Here is a 21,764-nt window from a genome sequence, read left to right as displayed (position 1 = left end):
CTAGTGAACCGTATGACCCGCCAAGTACGATCCGGACCGGAGACCATGAACGCCATTCGTACGGGAAAACTCCGTCCCGTATGAACAGCGATTTGTATGGAAAACATCGCGTATGAGCGAGCCACACAATCTAATAAAGAAACTAACCCCCCTGAACGAAGCGCACGCGTACCCGCAAATACGTCGCGTATGAGAAAGCTAAACAAGAAAGTACGAGATGAACCCCCCTCAACGAAGCGCACGCGTACCCCATAAATACGTCGCGAATGAGAAAGCTAGACAAGAAAGTACGAGACAAACCCCCATCAACGAAGAGCACACGTCTCCCGTAAATACGTCGGGTATCAGAGAGCTACAAAATAAAGTATGAAACAAACCCCCCCTCAAAAAAACACACGCGTACCCCTAAAACAGCACAAGGAGTGTACAAACCATTGCAAAGCAATGTCCTGGCCAAATCCAAAGTGGCAAACAGAGGGCCCAACTCAGACCCACCCCTTATAACACACCCACCAAAAAATTCAAACTAAGCCACTCCCACAAATGGACCAATAAAAAGGGCCCACACACACACACCTGCATCCTTTTCAACATACACATTTGCCTACAGAGACTGACAACACACCAACAACTGCACACATCCACCTTCACACATACCCACAATCATATTCAGACCCACACACCCCCTTGGAATTCAAACTCACAACCCCCCATCCATACACACCCTCACCCCCCCAATCACATTCACCCTACCAAAGAATCCAAAGTTCACAAACCAGGAGATGGAGATCCTTGCAGATGAAGTCATCAGAGTAGTGCCACAGCTGTTTGGCGCATTGGTCAGACAGACCAGTATGGCTGAGAAAACCCGGCTGTGGGAGAGGATCGTCAATAGGGTCAATCCTGTTGCACCCATCAGGCACACCAAGAGGGATTGCCAGGCTAGGTGGTACGATCTGCGGAGGATGGTCAAATGCAAGATGGATGAGGACTACGCCAATAGCTACCACACTGGAGGTGGTGGTCCCCGCAGCCCAGTACAGTTCCAGCCCTGGGAGGAGAAGGTCATGGCCCTGCTACCACCTGTGGGAGTACATGGAATTGATGGAGTCGTGGAGCCTGGTGAGTATACAAACAACTCATGTCACATGGGGGACTCCCAGCATTTGCCAGACATAAGAGGGGTGGGTGCACAGGACTCCCAGCAGTATCCAGACATAGGAGGGGTGGGTGGATATGACTCCCAGCATAGGCCAACAGTATGGGGGTGAGTGGATATGACTCCCAGCAGTGCCCAGACATAGGAGGGGGGTGTGGATATGACTCCCAGCAGTGCCCAGACATAGGCGGGGTGGGTGCACAGGAGTCCCAGCAGTACCCAGACATAGGAGGGGTGGGTGCACAGGACTCCCAGCAGTACCCAGACATAGGAGGGGTGGGTACACAGGACTCCCAGCAGTGCCCAGACATAGGAGGGGTAGCTGGATATGACTCCCAGCATAGGCCAACAGTATGGGGGTGGGTGGATATGACTCCCATCAGTGCCCAGACATAGGAGGGGTTTGTGCACAGGACTCCCAGCAGTGCCTAGACATAGGAGGTGGGTGTGGATATGACTCCCAGCAGTGCCCAGACATAGAAGGCGTGGGTGCACAAGACTCCAAGCAGTGCCCAGACATAGGAGGGGGGGTGGATATGACTCCCAGCAGTGCCCAGACATAGGAGGGGTGGGTGCACAGGAGTCCCAGCAGTGTCCAGGCATAGGAGGGGTGAGTACACAGGACTCCCAGCAGTGCCCAGACATTGGAGAGGGTGTGGATATGACTCCCAGCAGTGCCCAGACATAAGAGGGGTGGCTGGATATGACTCCCAGCAGAGGCCAACAGTATGGGGGTGGGTGGATACGACTTCCAGCAGTGTCCAGACATAGGAGTGGTGGGTGCACAGGACTCTCAGCAGTGCTCAGACATAGGAGGGGTGTGTGGATATGACTCCCAGCAGTGCCCCGACATAGGAGGGTTGGTGTGGATATGACTCCCAGCAGTGCCCAGACATAGGAGGTGGGTGTGGATATGACTCCCAGCAGTGCCCAGACATAGGAGGTGGGTGTGGATTTGACTCCCAGCAGTGCCCAGACATAGGAGGTGGGTGTGGATATGACTCCCAGCAGTGCCCAGACATAGGAGGGGGTGTAGACATGACTCCCAGCAGTGCCCAGACATAGGAGGGGGTGTGGATATGACTCTCAGCAGTGCCCAGACATAGGAGGGGGTGTTGATATGACTCCCAGCAGTGCCCAGACATAGGAGGAGTGGCTGGATATGACTCACAGCATAGGCCAACAGTATGGGGGTGGGTGGATATGACTTCTAGCAGTGCCCAGACATAGGAGGGTGTGTGTGGATGACTCCCAGCAGTACCCAGACATAGGAGGGGTGGCTGTATATGACTCCCAGTATAGGCCAACATTATGGGAGTGGGTGGATATGACTCCCAGCAGTGGTCAACAGCATGGGGGTGGGTGCAAGGCTTAGGGCCAGAGGTTGCAAGGGGGATGGTGAAGAAGGTTAAACTTTGGACAACACTATCACCACTACTGTGAACGCACAAGCCCAATTGCAATCATCCCATACGGTCCAGGTACACACCCATGGACCATGCTCAATGTACAGGGAGTGAGAAAGTACTGACAACATAGCTGACACTGGCCAATGGTGTATGCCGCATAAGGTCATCCTGTGACCAGTGCAAACACTAACATCAGGACAACAAGGTCAGATAACTTAACCCGGAACTCACAACCACGTTCATGGTAGCATGCTCCATGGGGGGACAGCCACACCATGAGTGAGGCCCAGTTCCAACGCACACTCAAACTACCAGCACAGCCTGTTACACACACCCCTTACATAAACATAGCCAGCTGGGACAGGCAAAGGATTGGCCTACTGTCACAACTGTCATGTAACACTACAAATGTCGATCTGATTAAGAATTTAAGCAAAAAATGTACAGGCCTGATTCACAGGTCACGAGCACTTATACCATGATTTCCGTTGCTACACCTTACTGATGCAGACGCACACATATTACTGCAATGGTGCTTGGTGTTGACAAGGTGATGCACCTGGGAGATGTGACATGTCCCAAAGCCCTGCAGCAGAAGTATGTGGACTGAACACGGTGTGGTCGTGTTGTGGTGTGCGGTGGCAGCCCATCACGGCACAGCAACACCTCCCAAAAGTGGCTGATTGAAATCTTAAAATTTTCACTCATCCACTTTTATGCACATGCTGCCTCAAAAAACTGTGCCTGTCTGAAGCTGACTTAAGGATTGACACAGTATTGTGCAGATAGGGTCGCACAGAGCATTGTTGGATCTGTGTTGCACCAGCGACACCACTCAAGCAATGTGTCACTTCCATGACATAGATGCAGGAAGCAGCTGTACTGTTACCACACTATGGTGATCCACAGTGTTCAAGTGGCATAGGTGTGGTGCACAATGACTTCCAAATCACTGGTGATATGCCTGGCTGTGCCCTTCATTGTAAATAGACCCTCACATTAAAATGTGTACTCAACATAGATCAATCTGACACCACAAGTGAACAGTGTGAAAAATCCAAAGCTGATGTAACAGTGATAACGACAATGTATATTTAATTATTTTTTGCTTTAAATGGCATTAACATTGTCTGTCTCTCACACCCACAGGGCAACGTGCACAATCTACCCCCAACCAGGGGGGAGAAGGATCACAGTCGCAGGCTCCACAGGTCCCTGATCCCACCAACAGTGACGCCTCTCATCACTCCATGGATGACACAGACCAACCTGGCACCTCTGGATCTCAAACCCATGCAGCAGCTGGATCAGGGACATCTGTGCCAACCATCACACCCATTCCTGCCACATCCCAGCAGACAGCTCGGAGCCCTGCCCACAATACACAACTGATCCAGTCTGACAATGAGGGACAAGGTTTGTCGGACACCCAGGAGGAGGCAGACAACCCCCCACTGTCAACCCTCAGGGGTCCCGTAGACCCGATGTGCCCACAACAGCAGGCTCATGTGGGCAAAAGTAGTGGGAGTGGCACAAGGCAGAGGCGAGAACCTGACCAGAAAGCTGGCAGGTCCAGTTTGTCTGAACTCATGGAGGGATACCGGCGGGATAACAGGGAGTTCAGCCAGGGAATGGGGGCCCTCATCGCTTTAAAAAACCAGCAGGCCGAGCAACACGCCAGTCAACGACGAAACCAAGGACGGATGGAGGCAAGACTGGCTGAGCTCTTGGCGGTGCAGAGGGACATAAGCCATTCAATCCGTCGGATTGCTGACAACATCCAGCACCCTCCCTGTGTCACTAGAACAGAAACATCCAGGCAAAGACTGCCAACAGGCACAGGGAGGGAGGAGGAGGTGGAACCATCCGACGGAGAGTCCCAGGCATCGTCAATGCCTGCATTTGAGGGCCCCCCAAGGAAGGTGGGTCGTCCACGGAGAGGACGTTGAAAGGCAGAGGGCCATGTGCATCTTCCAGGTCACCCGGTCTGGCATCTTGCCTTTGTGTGCAACAGCATCACCTTATTGACTGTCACACTCTCCCACATGGACGTACTGGTCGCAGTGTCACCAATGATGCCAAACACGGGAAACAACCTTTACAACACAACTTTTACAACGCACTACCATTACAACAAAACTTTTACAACGCAAGATCCATTACATCGCATGCCATTACAGCGCAACCATTACATCGCATGACACTACAACGCATACCATTACAACGCATGTCATTACAACACAGTCATTACAATGCATACCATTACAATGCATAGTACCCTTACACTATCCAAAACCTACCCTACTGTTGCACCCCCTGGAGTTAAAATAGTAATTTTTACCCCTACACTATCCAACACTTACCCTACTGTTGCACCCCCTGGAATTAAAATAGTAATTTTTACCCCTACACTATCCAACACTTACCCTACTGTTGCACCCCCTGGAGTTAGAATAGTAAGGTTTACCCCTACACTATCCAACACTTACCCTACTGTTGCACCCCCTGGAGTTAGAATAGTAATTTTTACCCCTATACTATCCAACACTTACCATACATGCAATGTAATGGTATGCATTGTAATGGTATGCGTTGTAAAGGTAGTATGCGTTGTAATGGAATGCGTTGTAGAGGTAGGTTTTAGACAATTCGTTGTAATGGCATGCGTTGTAATGGAATTCGTTGTAAAGGATGTTGCGTTGTAAAACATGCATTGTAAAAGTATGCGTTGTAACGTCATACATCCGCCAAACACTGTGCTCTGGCCTCTGTTGACTGAAACTGCAAGGCATCACATCTCCTTCTGTGAACTTTGGATTCCCCACATTTTTGTACAGCACCTAACACCTACTCACATTTCACTCACAAGATGGAGAATAAAAAATCCCAGACACAATACGTATTGATGTGGAAGTATTTTTTCCCAGAGTCAACAACATACGTGTTGGGATATGTCAAAGTATGCCAGAGTGTTGAACAAACACAAGCCATCCATACACTGGGATCTGATTCTGGTTGTGGACACACATAGGTCACAATGTATGATCAACTACATCCATTGTGGTAAATACTCAGACGTGATGATTACTATATGCTGAGGGGGTGGTTGCCATACTGCTCTGACAGACAGTTATGGAAGAGTCTCATGAAGGTGTACAGGCCATGGGTAATGTGTTGGTGTCCAGGGAGGGACTACCAGGTATGTTTCTTGATGCGGGCTAACTATCACCAGCATGGTGGCGAAGTGGGAGAAGGATCTTCCGCCGGCAGTGGATTTTTGGATGTGACAAACATTGGCGAGGGCGAGGTTAGCAGACTGGAGGCTGCGGGTAGGGGTGCAGAAGCTGAGTCGGTCATTGAGGTATGCTGGTACGGCATTGTGGAGGGCTATGTGTGCGTGGATGAGGAGTTTGAAGGTGATCCTCTTGTTGACGGGGAGACAATGCAGACCTCTCAAGTGGGGTGTGTTGTGACTGCGTTGGGGGGGCTTCGAGGATCAATTGTGCCAAGGATTTCTGGATGCGTTGCAGCCGTCTCAGGAGCTTGGTTGATGTTCCTGCGCAGAGGGTGTTACCGCAGTACAGGCTGCTGGTGACGAGGACCTGGGTGATGTTTTTTTCTTGTGTTGGAGGGGATACATTTCAAGATCCGGCGGAGCATTCGCAGGGTGTTGAAGCATGACGCAGAGATGGCGTTGACTTGCTTGGCCATGGAGAGGGCGGAGTTGAGGACGACCCCCAAGTTGTGTGCATGGTCGGTGGGTGCTGGGCCTGTTCCTGGGGATGTTGGCCACCAGGAGTCATCCCAGGCTGATGGGGTGGTGCTGAGGATGAGGACCTCCATCTTGTCTTCATTCGGCTTCAGCCTGCTGTCCATCTTCCATTATACAACGGCCTTCATTCCCCTGAAGAGGTTGGCTTTGGTGTTGTGGTGGTCTCTGGTGAGAGATATGATCATGTGGGTGTCGTTGGCATAGGAGATGATGTTGAGGCTGTGTAGTTGAGCGAAGTGGGCGAGTGGTGCCATGTAGATATTGAGCTGTGCCGGGCTGAGGGATGATCCCTGTGGGATGCTGCAGATGATCTTGTTGGTCTTGGAGCGGAAGGGTGGGAGGCGGACGTTCGGGGTACTGCCGGAGAGGAAGGATTTGGTCCAGGCCAGGGACATCTCTTGGATTCCAGCATCATGGAGGCGTGCTGTTAGGGTGCAGTGGCAGACCGTGTCAAAGGCTGCTAATAGGCCCAGAAGGATGAGTGTGGCTGGTTCTCCTTTGTTCATCAGGATCCAGATGTTGTTGGTGGTGGCGATGAGGGCGGTCTCGGTGCTGTGGTTGCTGCAAAAGCCGGACTGGGATAGGGCCAGGATGTTGTTGTCTACTAGGTAGCGGGTCAGCTGTCTGTTGACAATCTTCTCAGTGACTTTTGCGGGGAAAGTCAACTAGGAGATGTTCTGGAAGTTATTCAGGTCATTGGGGTCAGCCTTGTGTTTCTTCAGTAGGGTGTTGATCTCGGCGTGCTTCCAGCTCTCCGTAAAGTTTGCTGTCTTGAAGGAGATGGTGTGAGATGGCTGTGCTTGCTTTGTTGAAAAAGTGTTGAGGGCATGGGTCAGATGGGGATCTGAAGTGGATGGAGTTCATGGTCTTGAGGGTGTCTTCGTCGCTGAAGTTCGACCAGGCGGTCAGGTGACTCGTGCATGTGGGGGTCGCAGGAGTGGTGATCTTGGTGGTGGATGAGGGGGTGTCGGTGTTGAAGCTGTCGTGGATGTTGGTCATCTTGCAGTGAAAGAAGGTGGCCAGTGATTTGCACAGGTCTTGTGATGGTGGAATGTCGTTGGTGTTGGAGCTGGGGTTGTAGAGGTCTTTCACGATGTTGAAGAGCTCTTTGGTGTTGTGTGTGTTGTTGTGTAGGCGGTCCTTGAAGGCGGTCCTCTTGGTAGTCCTGATGAATTGGTGGTGTTTACGGGTGGCGTCCTTGTGGGCTGTGTAGCCGTCTGGTGTTCAGTTGCAGAGCCAGTTCTTCTCTAGTTTCCCACAGGTGCGTTTGGAGGCCCGGAGGTCTTTGGTGAACCAGGTTGTTGGTGTGATTGGTTGCGGAGGTCTTGAGTGGGGCAAGGGTGTCCACGCAGTTGTTGATCCACCGTTTGATGTTGATGGTGGTGGTGTTGGGGTATGTGGGGGCGGTGGGTGGTCCCAGGGCGAGGGTGGTGGTCAATTGGTCCTTGGTGACCTTGCCCCAGCTGTGGCATGGCAACTGCTGGGTGCGGTGGTGTTTGTTGTGCTTCCTGTAGGTGAATTGGACGCATCTGTAGTCAGTCCAGTAATGTTTGGTGGTGTGGTTGACAGAGACATGGTGACTTGTGGACAACATGGTGTGCAGTGCGTGTTCAGTGGCGTGTGTGGGTGTTGTCACAAGCTGTTTGAGTCTGAGGTTGGTGAGGTTGTCCATCAGGGCGGTGGAGTTGGCGTCGTTGTTGTTTTTGAGGTGGAAGTTCTGGTCCACGAGGAGGATGTAGTCCATGGATGCGAGGGCGTGGGGGATGATGAGGTTGGCGATGGTGTCGCTGAACTGTGGTGGGGGTCTGGATGGTCTGTAGATGGGAGTCACTCTGAGGGTGGTGTTGGGGTCGGTGTGGATCTGGAAGTGCATATGCTTGGCGGTGTTGAGGGTGTTATTGGTGTTGTTGGTGTTGTTTGTGACTCTGAATGAGTCCTTGTGGATGATGCCCATTCCCCCTCCCACTCTGTTGGTGCAGTCTCTGCAGGAGTTTTGCTAGCCCTCTTGGATGGCAATGGCGATGTCTGGTGCCGAGGTTACGTTCAGCCAGGTCTCTGTCAGGAAGGCTACGTCGGGGGTGGTTGAGTCTAGCAGGTCCCAGAGTTCAATGGCATCCGTGCAAGCGGTGCGGGTGTTGAGGACGATGCATTGGAGGTGGTGGGTTATCTGTTTGATGGTTTTGCGGGCCGGATGCAGTTGAAGCTGCAGTTCCGGCAGGTGAAGGTCCCTTGGTTGCGCTTTGGGGTAGCCCGGTAGCAGGAGTTATTACGTCCGGAGTTGCGTGCATGAAGGGTGCTGGAGTTGTAGTGCAGGCTGGTATTGTGGTTCTTTGGGGTCCAGAGGTCCTTGCACTGGGCGCGGTCTAGGCACAGACGGGTGCAGATGGGCTTGCCTTTGGTGCAACTTTGGTGCGCCAGTGGCGCACACGCTGTGCACATCTGCTGCGCGCCCGCACACACTCCGCCATTTGAAAGCGGAGAGGGAGGTGCATCTGGGAGGCTGGAGCATGGTGAGTAGGGGGTGTTGAGGCAGGGGCAGCAGCAGGAAGGGGTGTGCAAAAGCAAGGGGGAGTGTGGGTGAAAAAAATTGCATGAGCACGCCTTAGCGGCTACAATGGAACAACAGAGCACAGCGTACATGGATGAGAAAGATAATACACGTCACAAATCACAGGGGTAAGTGCAGTAGGCAACCGCAACTGCACAGAGGAATGGTGGGCACAGCAGGTACAAAGTCACGCTTCACGCAGTAGCGGGCAGGGAACAGGTGGAGCTGTTCGGTGGCAGGGGGGCAACCTGGCCTGCAAGCAGGTTCAAGGGTCACCCTTCACTGTAGTAGGTATCTCAGGTGGACGGTCATGCGGCTGTGGCAGGGGATGTTGATGATGAGGAGTGCGCATGCGCCCTAGGTGTGCACATGTCCTCCAAGAGTCTGGCTCTTCTTCCTGTGTAGAGGTTGTTGACGTAGTTGAGCTGGATGTCGTTGTGGACCTGGGTGGCTGTCTGTCTTGACTAGGAGTGGATCTATCTGAAGGTCTGTTCTAGCATGTGGATGGACTTGCATCAATAGTTAGCGATGGTGTGGATTTGGTGAACTAGATGCAAACATTGCTGTCCCAATTCAGGATGGTGGTGTGTTTTCCTCCAGGCAGGAGTTGCTCTAACACTGATCAATTTATTTCCTGTTTAGCTGTGTGCCTGCGTGCTGAAGTACTAGTCCAATGTCTGAGGAGCAATCTGGAAAGTTGTGTAGCAGCCCAGTGGTTGAAGATTTTTACACAATTTATGTGGAAGCCTCTCAGCTCAATTAGCATATGTTAATCCACTTCCCCTACTGAGCCCCTGCCCACAAACCACCACAACATCCTTGCAAAGATTCACTATCAACACTGGAACGTCATGTGGAACCCTTTTCTCAGATTGGTCTCAAACCCGGATGTGTAAAGACACACGTTCCTCCTGGACATCTTAAGTAAAGGTAACACAGATCCTGTTTAAGCTTCCAATCATACACAAAGATCTATCTATCAGTCCTGGCAGAAATGTATGTGAGATTTTCATGAAAGAAACAGATTCACTTTGTTGAAGATAGTAGCCTCCTTCATGACTCACAATCCAGCTTCCATCCCACCCATAGTACACAGGTGGCCCTCATACAAATGGCAGACTGTATACGCTGGGAGGTCAATGGAGGTTCCAAGGCGGCGTTGGTGCTGTTCGACATGTCTACAGCATTTGACACCGTAGACCATCACAATCTTCAGAACCACATGAAGACCGTAGGTGTGTGGTCCTCAGTGCTGTACTGGATATTGTCCTAACTATCTGACTGCACATATCAGGTCCGCACCTACAACATCGACTCCTTAGTCAAAACACAGAAGTGGGGTATGCCGCAGGGCTCTGCTCAGAGCACTCAGACTTTGGTAATATTTACCTTACCACGCTAGCTGATTCGATTGCCATGTCTGGAGTCTAAATGATATCACATGCCGAGGATCTTTTGATTCTAATCAACTAAAATCCAGTCAGAGTTTCAAAATTTGAGCATCATCACAATTGCTCCTTGGGGTTGTATGTCACTCTGGGGGTGTACCTCACAAAGTTTTGACAATCATACTCCTGGAACGTTGGTGTTGTCCTTGCGGGTGGTCTAGTATCCATCTGTGATGGCAATGTAGAAGTAGTATGCTGGCCTTATGTTGTGCTGGTGTAAGTAGCATGTGTGCAGAACGACGCACATGACCTGCTTATACGAACATGCACTGTTATGTGTGGGAGTGCAGAGTTGGCAGTATGAGTTGCACACACAGCCTGAGGTGCTGTCATATGTGCGCTTAGGGGTTGCCTGATACCAGGTGCATGATTGTGTGGTGTTCACTGTGTGGAGGGTGGCAGGAGCATGAGTCTGTAGTGTAACCTGTGTCATTGAATGACCACAGGGCCTTGCACTGTGCACGTTGCAGGCCTGCCAATCCTGGCCTGCCTTTGTCATGGATGTGGTGCAACGGTGGCACGGACAATCTGCGGTCTGCCTTAAGAATGGACTGATGGATGTTGGAGCATATTGGAGGCGTGTGTGTCGCAGAATATGGGCACTGGGTGTTGCGGTGTCACTGGGGATGTGGCATCTGGAATATCTGAAAACATGATGGCAGAAGGTGTGAGACACCATGGAAAAGTGGCACACAAAGTCAAGGATATTTGCATAGCAGCATGTTACATGTGTATGGAAAGGAAGGAGGGTCTATTTACTCATTGGTCACTGCTAAGAAATGGGTAACCAATCACTAAGTATGACGGTCACAGTATCAGGCACCAACAGCACAAGCGGGGCAGAGGACAAACAGCATCAGCATGTGTTGCACGACCATTGTGGGTATTAAGCTAAAACAATACATACACAGGCATATTTGTCAATCACATAATGGACCATGACGTATTACAAACACCATGCATGTTCCCCCACTGCACATAACCACAATCATTGTAAAGTATGCCATAGATGAGGCATGTACACTGGAAAGACATCTGCAGTGACAGTAATGTGGCACAATGTACACTTAAGAATACTTTAACCACATACATGGTTCAAGTTTGTTCTGAGGCCATACTGCTTTAGACAATGTACATGGCCAGTGGCATTGCTCAGAAGGAAATAACTGTAATGCGATGAGGGTACCTGTAATGCTGCTGAAACTATCTCCACACGACAGCCAGGGACAGTTGGTACCTTTGATCCTCAAATTTGTGCAATGCTGATCTCTAGATATCCCCTTGGTCTGAGTATGAATTACAGACTCTAAAGGGTGATCAGGTGAGGGAATAGGAGGATGGGAACAGCATGGAGGGAGATCTGAAACAAAGGTAAACAAGCATAACAATTCAAGACTTCTTGGCACTGAATAACATTATACTCATGATGTATACTGTAACTGTACACCTGTATACTTTAAGCATAGCCAATGTATCCATTTTGTAAGCACAGGTTTTGAAATGATACAACATCTGAGGTTTTAACATGGACACATAAAAGAATTGCAGAGTCTGTCTCATAAATGAAGGGGGTCTAACGCTCACCAGGCTGCTTCAATGCAATTAGAACCATGCGCTCACAAACTTACTCACAGTGTATGAATGTGGCTCATAAAATACAGTGAATTGAATGTGTAGCAGTGTTACTCACACAAATAAAATAACTGTAGTCAGCCCTGGGAATCAGTGAGGGTCATGCATGTAAGATACACATCACCAGCTATAGTCGTACTTAGCTAATGCAACGGTTAAGGGGATTATTTTAACACAAGGAAGCCTAGCAAGAGCCAATCATTGGCACTACACACGGTGCCTTACAATGCCAAACATGACAAGCAGGTGTGACCAAACTCTACTGAGAGCAATGAGGGACAAACCCAGTAAACCATCCCATACCGTGACCAGGATATACAGCACAGCACAAGAGTTAGCTGCGATTATCGTCAATCAACTGGTGTAACGGAAGTGTTTACATTAGCAACACCACTACGTTGCTATGTCATCAGTGCAACATTCCCGAAATCATGGGAATAGAAAGTTGACATAAAGTTACCAAGAAGGCTTGCAAAGCTGTGTTCTCCATCGGCAATGATGTAGCAACCAGACAGTGACATTACATACTGGCACAGGGGGCAATGCATCCATACGAACAGACTCACTGGACAGTTTTCAGAACATGTAGGACATACAGTGGTCCACACCTTCACAACATGTCAATAGGTAAACCAAACTGTACTGGGCCAGAACATAAATGTGATGATCCAAACACATCCTGCTGTACACAGTGAGGTTGCAAGTCCACACAGAGCCAGTGGTTGTGATGTTACACACAATGTAAACCGGTGACATCCACAATGTATCAGGACCATGGTTTACACACATTGATGTATTCACCAGAGTCATCAATCAACAACATATGAGTGACAAGAAGGGTGACTGTCCAGTCATGGAACTGTTGCAACAGGCATCTTGATCCATGTTAATGACACATGTATGTATGCTTCAACAACAGGCACAGAAACAGCTCCCACACATTCACAAAGCATACCAACCCAAAAAACCATGTTTAGATATCTTACCCAAACTGACATTTTCACATGTCATGGAACGCTGATTCGACAGACGTTGCAATCATCAGGATCAATAGCAGGAGTACCAAGATGACACGAACAGACAACAAGCAGAGCGACCTGGGAAAGACAGGCCCACAAGGGGAGACTTTAATTAGAATTGCATAAAGACATCACAATGTAGTACACGTGTACATTTCAAATTCATTCATTGCACATATGCGTGTGTCATGACATCATCATTTGTGTGACACATCACAACAAACATCAAGGATTTTTTGCATACAGTCAGCTGGACGCACAGTATGCAGCACATGCCACTACATGCCACAAGCTTGCACACGACTACCCAGTCACTCACCATTAAGAGAAGAAGTTGCGTATGAGCTGACTCAGGACCTCCTCCTCCTCCTCCTCATCACTTTAATCGTGCCCAAGCCCTTCATCCTCAACGGGTGGATGTTCCAGCTCATCAGGATCCAGGATGAGTGGCACGGCCTTCTCAACTTCCATGTTGTGCAGCATGCAGCACACAATGAAGATGTTACACACCTTGAACAGGGCGTATGGGAGGGATCCGCCGGTCTTATCACGCGCCTGGTCTGCCCGTGTGCATTGTTGTACCGGTGGTCTGCAGCTGTCCTTGGGTTGCAGAGCGGTGTCATGAGCCACGGTGGAGAAGCGTGGCTCAGTGGTTAGAGGCGGCAGACCCGGAAGCTGAGATCGGCCGTGGACCAGGGTTCGATTCCCCGCCTCGGCTGGTCTCGGGCTCAAAAATTCCACGGACTCGACAATTCTCGCTCCGGTGCCTACTCGACTTACGGGGTCACACTCTGCGACTCTGGGCAATAGCTTGCTTAATCTCCACTACGGCCCCTCGCGGCGGGATGCCTGGCTTTCACCTTGTGGATACCATGCCGGGGTATCTCACAGGGGAATACCAGGACGGGTTCCCTAAGCCAGCGCCTTGATGCCTTCGGGTGATACGTGCGCTATATAAGTCGCAATACATTTACATTTACATTTCCATTTACATGTTGGTATATCCTGCGTCTCCTACAAATATACAGCGTGTTGAAATTGGGCTAAAGCAATTTCGTCACAGCAAACAAGAAATTATACATACAGGACAAACAGAGTATACCCACCAACAAGACATGCCAGATCGTTGCACAGCTGCAGCATCATCTGTGGTCCCTGCTACACCTCATGATGAATGAATCATGGCACGATCCTGGAAAATGTGCACAAACATGGGATATCAGCATGTTAGCAAGACACACCACAAGGGCATTTATTGAGTGATAATGCTTCTGTGATATTTAGCACTGTACCTTTAATATAGCACTGTACCTTTAATAGAATGTTATAGATGTCATTAGCAATGACAAGCATGTTGTAGTCTTAAGAAAGATTCATTGCAAATCAGTTGATGGTTTATTAAGTCTTGTATCTGGATGGGATCTTATATTCCTGGATTAAACTTTATTTCATGGACCACCTTGTATCTTGGATTTATTAATGAAGATACTTCACTGGCGTAGTCGGCTTTGGAAACTCTTGGAAGGAATATTTGGAAATTTCCATATAAAGATCTCAACATAAGCTTTGGGTGATGGAGAAGAACTGATCCTCCCTTAACTGACAAGCAGCAAATTTATACCATCATTATTTCAACTTTTAAACATCAAGAATATTGACTATATCAATTTTTGTGAGTAAAGACTGTTTCATATTTCTTAATTATAAGCTTAAAAAATCTGGCTGTTCAGACTTATATATCGTGTGCTCAAGCGTTTTAATTTAAGTATTTCAATTGACTGGTTCTTTCATGTTCCTTGGTTTAAACTGCTAAACGTGAATCAGAAGTTCAAGCTATATTCAAGTTTAAGCTTTCAGCTGATATTGTGCAGCGCAAGCAGTTATATGTCTAAGCACCGCTTCGTTATTAAGAGCATGAATATTATAATCATCTATTAATCTGCTCATATACTGCTTTCATATTCATGATTAAGCAGTGCGAAGAAACTGTGTGCTGAGCTAAACATTTAAAAGTAAATAGATTCAATGAGGAGCGCGAGGAGAATGCATATAACCAGTTAGTTTAAACAATATTTTCATTGCGTGGATATTAATTCAAAAAAACAAACAAGCTTTTTATGAGCGTGAACTGTCATCACAGTAACCTGGATATTAATTGAAAAACAAACAAGCTGTTTATGAGCACGAACTGTCATCACAGTAACTTGCCTAAGTATTGAACATAAACAAGTTTATTCTCGAGCGAGTTGAGTGCAAACAGTCAGTAATTGAATCAGCTGACCAATTGGAAGTAAACATTATCGGAACTACTACTGAAATAAGCGTGAACTGTCATTGGTTAAAAAGCTATCACTGTGCACGAGCTACCAAGCCATTCTGCACGAGCTGCCAAGCATGAAGGAAATAATTGAAAATAAACATGGAGCGTGATCCGCACGAGCTGCCAAGCATGAAAGAAATAATTGAAAGTAAACATGGAGCGCGATCTGCCAATAATTAAAAAGCTGTCATTATACACGAGCTGCCAGGCATGAAAGGAATAATTAAAAATAAACAACAAAGGAGTGCAAACAGCCAAGCGTGAAGAGAGCTGTCGTCATCGTGTGATTTATGAACACATCTTCAAATTAGCGAGATCACGATTCCATAACTTCAAAGAATTCTGCTTGTAAACCTCTTATTTATACATCAAATAATCATTTGAATCAAATACCCAATCTATTGCAAATTACTTTTCTATATATTAAACATTATTTTGGTCTTCTCCTGTATGGCAGACTTCAATGTTTCTGTCAAGAATTTTCAGGAATAATATGTAATAGGTTCTGATTGGTTTTCACTGACTTTCAAAAGTGGGTTCTGATTGGTTGTTTTATTTCCTGCATTTTCTGAACACAAGCACAATTGTTTGTAAAAACAAATCAAAAAGATTTTTGTATTATTATTTTAACTTGTCTTTTACTCCAATTTAGGGTGCATTAATTGTGTCAATTTAAGAAAATACTGAAATGCAGAATGTTACAGCAGCCCCATTTTTTCTATCCAGTCCAGGTGAGCCTCCAATCAAATGGAAAAAATGGAAAGTACTTTTTGAACGATATGCTAAAGTATGTGGGCCTTCTCTTAGTGCTGAGAGAAAGTGTTCTTTATTACTTCACTGTTTAGGGTCTGAAGGCCAGGATATATTTGATGATTTACCTGATTTGCCTTCTTCAGAAGCAAATGGCTTAAACGAGTATGAAATTAGTATAAGAAAATTGGATTTACATTTTTTACCTAAGGTTAGTACCATTCTTGAAAGGTATCAGTTCACAAAATGTATGCAAAATGATGAAGAGACCATTGAAACTTACATAACTCGCTTAAGAAAACTTGCATCTTCATGCAAGTTTGGGGTTCTCATTGATGAACGCATTCGCGATCAATTTATGTTTGGTTGTGGAATAGAGAAAGTTAGGGATGAGTTATGGTTAAAAGATGAACCTCCACTTGAAGAGGTGTTAGCTGTTGCTAAGCGTATTGAGCATTCTCTTAAATGTGTAGCTATAATTAAGAAAAGTACAGAGAAGGATAACAAGGTCCAAGTAATAAAGAGTAAAAGTGATAAATATGTTAAGGGTACTGTCAAGTCAGATTCTAAAAAATCTGGAACTGAGTTTAAATGTTTCAGATGTGGTAAGCCAGGTCATCTAGCAAATGATAAAAAATGTCCGGCTCTCAAACAAACCTGTTCTAAATGTATGTTGAAAGGACATGTCACTGCATTGTGTAAAACAAAGATTAGATCCAAAGTAAAAGAAGTAGAAATTTTTGAGGAAGCATCTACAGGATCTGATTGTGATGTTGAATTGGTTCAAACTATTGGGGATGGGGAAAACCCACCACGCAAAAGACCTAATCCTGTTGATGAAATATTAGTTGATGGTGAAAAAACCAAAGTATTATTTGACTCAGGAGCCAGAATCACAATCATTTCTAATGAGTTTTTCAATAGAAAACTGAAGGGTAAAGTGTCTCTTAAAAAACCTGACATCATTCCACTGGCATATGGTGAGAAACCTATAAAATTACATGGTTAATTTTTGAGTCTTATAGAATATAAGTCCAGACTTGTATCTGGTAAAGTGTATGTCTCGATGAAGGGTGGCAGCATCATTAGCTGGATACACCAAGGTGATTTATGTGTATATTTGGACCCTAATGCCAATCCTTGTATACAGTTGAGAGATAAAATTCTTAGTGTTGTGAACGAGAAGGGAAATTTGATTGAAGGGAAATCAATTGATGACAAGTTTGCATGTGAATTAAAAAAGAAGTTTCCTAATGTATTTAAGGAACGTTTAGGTTGTCTGAGAGGGTACCAACATAAAATACGGTTAAAGAATGATGCTATTCCTGTGAGTTGTAAAGTCCGTGGTGTTCCATTAGCTGTAAAAGAAGATATGAAAAAAGAAAGTGAAAAGCTTATTGAAAATGAGATAATTGAGGAAATAGAAGGTTGTGAATGGATGGCTCCGATCGTCGCAGCGCGGAAGCCTAATGGCGATTTGCGCTTATGCATTGACCTGAGGCAACTTAATAAATGCGTAATTGTTGACAAGTATCCTCTTCCGAACATTGCAGAGTTGTTAGTGTTGCTAGAAAATGCTAAAGTTTTCAGTACAATAGATCTCACCTCTGCGTATCACCAGATTGAATTAGAGGAGTCTTGCAGAGATTATACATCTTTTATCACACCTTTTGGCACGTATAGGTTTAAGAGGATGCCATTTGGTTTGGTATCTGCTTCCTCAGTGTTTCAGCGAGTAATAGAGAGAGTTTTAAAAGATGTTCCTGGTGTTTGCATATATCAGGATGATGTACTAATCTTTGCAAACAATGAATCAGATCATGATTTAAGATTGAATGTGGTTTTAGAAAGATTCAGTAAACACAATCTTACTGTAAAGGCGAGTAAATGTAAATTTAGATCTGATTCTATAATTTACTTAGGACATAATATTTCTGGTGATGGGGTGAGACCGAGAGCTGAATTGATCGAAACTATAAACAAAATGATTGCTCCTGAAAACAAAGCTGAACTCATGAAATTTTTAGGCATGATTGAGTATTATGCAAAATTTGTCAAGGGTTTTGCCAATTTAACTGTTAACATGAGGTGCTTATTAAGGAAAGGAGTAGAATTTCTATGGTCAGATCTATGTGAGAAGGAATTTAATGAAATCAAACAAAAGTTAAATTGTGCTCCTTCGTTGAAAAGTTTTAACCCTAAGCTTAAATCCATCTTACTCACTGACGCTAGCGAAAAGGGGTTAGGTGCAGTGTTAAAACAAAATGGTCCGGATGGCTTGCAAACTATAATGTTTCTGTCTAGGAGTTTGAGAGATGCTGAATCTCGGTATTCCGTGGTAGAGAGGGAAGCATTGGCTGTTTTCTGGGCGGTGAAAAAACTAAAAAAAATTCTGTGGGGCTTAGATTTTGACGTCCACACTGATCATAAACCCTTGGTTGAAATCTTTAGTAAGAAAGGGTTAGATCTTGTGTCTGGGAGAATAACAAAATGGGTTATTAGCTTACAAGAATACAACTTTGGAATTCATTACATTCCGGGGGTTGATAATGGTGTAGCGGATGTTCTTTCACGTCTGGTCTCCAGTGAACATTTAGATGATGAATCTTCTGAGTTAGATGAAGAATTGGTTTGTGCGGTTGATTATGATTTTCTATCTGAAAGGAAGTGGTCTGAAGAATTGGGAAATGATGATACGTTGCGTGAAGTCATGTCTTTGAAATGGTTGGACCAGAAGCAAAGAAGGCTCTTCTTTGACAAAGCTTTTTTGGGCGGTACGCAATGAATTATCAGTTGATAATAATTTATTATTTCGTGGGACGAGGTTAATTCCTCCATCAAGTCTTAGAAAAGAATTAATTGATTTAGTTCATGTTGCTCATTCTGGTTTATCTAAAAGCAAGGAGAGACTTCGGATGTCATATTGGTGGCCAGGTATGGACAAAATGGTTGAACGAGTGATCAGAGATTGTTCTCATTGTAATATTAGTGATAAGTCGTATTGCACTCATACTCAACCCATGATTTTAAGAAGACGTCCTGATGGTCCTTGGCAAGACATAGCTTTAGATTTAGTGGGTCCCATACAACACAGGGATTCTCAAGTGTTTGTGTTGGTGGTTATTGATATGTATTCTAGGTGGCCAGAGGTGTTCTTTTTGGCTGGTATTGATTCTAGCAAAATTATTCAAAGCTTAAATGAGTTGTTTGCTAAAGAAGGTTTTCCTGTAACCCTTTTGTCGGATAACGGTGTTCAATTTGTTTCCAAAGAAATGGAACACTATTTATCCTGTATGGGTATTACCCATAAGACATGTTCTCTTTATCACCCAGAGGCCAATGGTTTGGTAGAGAGATTTAATAAAGTAATTAAGGACACTATTAGTTTAGCCAAGAACATGTCATCTGATTGGAAAAAATGTGTGTTGACAAAAGTGGAAGAATATCGTTATACACCTCATTCAACGACTGGAAAGACTCCATTTTTGTTGTTTCGTGGGAAAATTCCTAACACGCCTGTGGAACCTTCTTGGGTTAATAAAGAATGTGTGTGCAACAAAGAAGAAGAAAGAAAAGGATAAAGCTGAGCGTAGAAAAGAATATTTTGATGTTAAAAAAGGTGTCAAGAAAACAGTTGTACGTGTTGGTGATATGGTCATGATCAGACGTCCTGGCATGGTGGGTAGTTCAGAAACAAAGTTCATGAAGCCAATTAAAGTAATTAAAATCTTCAACAATGCTGTTCAGACACAAGATCATCGTATATGAAATTTAAATAGAGTAGTGATTGTTAGGAAGGAATTGCAAGGTGAAGCCAAGATTGTTGACAAAGATAAGAAAAGTGCAGTTTTAAAGAATCATAAAGAGTTTGATTTTAAAAATGTTAGGTCTTCTAGGAGAGTATCAAAAAGACCTAGTTACCTTACAGATTTTGTATAACTTATATACTGTTGTACCATTCTTTATTTATTTATTTATTTAATTTGATTTTGTTTTGTGTTTTGGAGGGAAGGAGATGTGTGATATTTAGCACTGTACCTTTAATATAGCACTGTACCTTTAATAGAATGTTATAGATGTCATTAGCAATGTCAAGCATGTTGTAGTCTTAAGAAAGGTTCATTGCAAATCAGTTGATGGTTTATTAAGTCTTGTATCTGGATGGGATCTTATATTCCTGGATTAAACTTTATTTCATGGACCACCTTGTATCTTGGATTTATTAAGATACTTCAGCTTCCTATTGCAGTAGGCCTGATCCTGAGCCTGTGGTGGCACCAAAGCCAAATGTGTACCATCAATGGACTCAATGACATGTGGCATCCCTCCCATGGCATAGAATTCACCCTTGATATTTCACAACTCTTCAGGATTCGGAAATTTTATGAATTCATCAATGTGCTCTAAAATGCCAGCTAAGACATCACGTAGGACACGGCTGAACATGGTTTGGGACATACCCCCCACATCTGCAATGGTAAATTGACACATACATATGGCACAAAAATGCAGGGCTGCCATCACCTTTAGCTTTGGTGATGTGGTTCCAGCCTGTCCTTCAAGTCCTGAATCAACTCTCGAGTGAATCTGTAAAGTCGGATGCAATCACGTTCCCTCATGGTCTCCAAGTCAGGAAAAGGCCTTGGTAGAGGGGGTGCCCTGCAGGACATATTTGGGAATAATGCAGAACAACTATCATCCAAATACTATTCCAATGTACATAGCACATGCAACACTGCTACTACACATCAAGGTACTATGGGGTCTGGTGTAAGCAGTGCATCCTGAACATTTATGCCAGCTTCTTGGTGCTTCAAAAATAACCAAGATACATCTGTGGTCTTTTTAAAAACACATCACATGCACACAAAAACAACTGCTGGGCTGCTCTGAGTCCCTTGCTCACTTTGCCACTGGATTCAAGCAAGCCTGGCTGAAGATGACTGAAATGCCAGAAACCGATCCTAGGAAGCTTGTTTCCGGTCCAGGGAAGGCATGGCTTGGCAGTTCGGGCTGGACTGTTCCCATGAGGCACATGGTCAAACTGATTTGCATATGGCCATGTCTGAACTGGGGTGGCAGAGTGGGCTAAAAAACGGTGATGGATTAAACAAAGATCTCTTTTTTTTTTCTTTTTTCTTGTCCTCATTCACGCCCTTGGTGTCCAAATAGTAGTGCGTGGAGATAGGTGTACTCTCACAGATAAACTGGTAGGGGTACTGGATAATACGAGGTGGATCGCCCATCAGTACTTGTAATATACTCCAATAGCACCACATCAGAACAACCATCGGGGTAGTATGCTGCAGTGAAATACCCAATCTTGTATCGAGTCGCCATATTGGGTATACAGACATTGGAAAGAGAGAATGCCAAACAGCGTAATCATTGCACTTTGGGGGGGGGGGAACCCTTGGTCACGTACTCAACTGTAGCCAGTTTAATAAAAACCAGAAGTTTCTCTTGTCTGGGTTGCTTGATCTTAATAGGTCCATTTTTGATGTTTGTAGCACTGACGTGTGCCAGTCCTGCAAGGTGGGGGGTAACGGGTCTTTCCATTTCCTACAGATCTCTCTTCTGGCTAACAAAATACCAAAAAAGAGTAAGTTCTTCGCTGAACCCTGAAACTCTGGTGCAACCCCAAAAATTATAAGAGCGGGACATAGCCGGACTAGGGAGCCTAAGGCAGTAGTGAGTGTGAGGCAAA

Source organism: Lissotriton helveticus, chromosome 2_1 (genome assembly GCF_964261635.1).
Source record: "Lissotriton helveticus chromosome 2_1, aLisHel1.1, whole genome shotgun sequence".
Taxonomy (NCBI): domain Eukaryota; kingdom Metazoa; phylum Chordata; class Amphibia; order Caudata; family Salamandridae; genus Lissotriton; species Lissotriton helveticus.
Note: the sequence above shows the minus strand (reverse complement) of the source record.